Source organism: Galeopterus variegatus, unplaced genomic scaffold (genome assembly GCF_000696425.1).
Source record: "Galeopterus variegatus unplaced genomic scaffold, G_variegatus-3.0.2 Scaffold1050, whole genome shotgun sequence".
NCBI classification, from domain to species: Eukaryota; Metazoa; Chordata; class Mammalia; order Dermoptera; family Cynocephalidae; genus Galeopterus; species Galeopterus variegatus.
Window position 1 is genome coordinate 458,963 of NW_007727161.1, and position 1,511 is coordinate 460,473.

Here is a 1,511-nt window from a genome sequence, read left to right on the forward strand (position 1 = left end):
CTTTGTTTCCTATTTCACTTAAAAATTAAAGCAATCAGAAGAAAACTTCCACCACATCTACTCACTAGCACATAGAGTACTGAGAATTTAAAAGTTCCCACAATCCTAGAAAAAGATTGATTGTCCTGTTAGCCCCCCACCCCAGGGCATCCTGCATCCAGTGACTAATCAAGAGTTATGATAGGCCCAGCCCCTTTGCCACAACTCAGGACAATGTTGAAGGCCATTCAGCTTTACAGTTTCCTGTAAGGTAGAGTTTCCCTGGGGTCTCCCTTGATACCACATCACAGTTCAGCTTCTCACCCTACCCAATCCTGCTTCCTTCCTATGGTGTTACATTTTCCATGGTGTTGATCTCAAGAGCCCTCCCCCAAACTTTCCTACATGCTAATCTCCTCTCAGGGTCTGCTTATCCCATGGAAGCAGACAGCTCTGCTGTTAGCTCCAGCTGTCAGACTGTCCCCCCTGTGTGTGGTTTTTAATGTGAGAACACATAAAAATTTACGCTGATAAGCTTTTTTACACTATGTAGGACCTCTCCTATTAGGAATGCATCAAATATGCTATATTTGCTAGTATAATCCTTTCATGACATTAAAAAAAGTGTCAAAAGGAAAATTTATATTTTTAGTGAAGATTTAATTTCTATAAAACATGACAATAGTTCTTTAAGTGGATATACATTTATCAAACATTTTCATTTCTCATGGGCTACTTTTTATTGATAAATAACTCACATGACATAAAATTCACCATTTGAAGTGTACAAGTCAGTGGGTTTTAGTATAGTCACCAATGTATGCAACCATAACTCCTATCTAATTCCAGAACATTTTGTCACCTCCCAAAAGAAACCCCGTATGCATTAGCAGTTACTTCCATTCCTCCCTCCTCTCAGCCCCTGGCAACTACTGCTTTTGGTCACTATGAATTTGCTTATTCTAGACATTTCTCATAAATGGAGTCATACAATATGTGGTTCTCTGTGTCTGGCTTCTTTAACTTAGTGTAATGTTTTCGTGATTTGTGCATGTTGTAGCATGTATTAGCACTTCATTCATTTTTATGGCTGAACAATATTCCATTGTATAGATATACCATATTTTGATTATCAGTTCACCCATTGATGAACATTTGGGTTGTTTACACTTTTCAGCTATTATGAAGAATGCTGCCAAGAATATTTGTGTACAGATTTTTGTGTGGACATATGTCTTCAGTTCTCTTGGGTATATGTCAAGGTAAAAAATTTCTGTATAATATGGTAACTCTTTATTTAACATTTTGAGAAACTGTCAAAATGTTTTCCAAAAGGGTTGCGACACTTTACAATCCCACTTGCAATGTATGAGTGGTCCAATTTCTCCACATTCTTGTCAACCCTTATTATTGTGTCTTTTTTATTTTAGCTATTCTAGTGAGTATGAAGTGGTATCTCATTGTGGTTCTGATTTGCATTTCCCTAATCACTAATGATGTTGAGCATCTTCTCACATGCTTATCGGCCATTT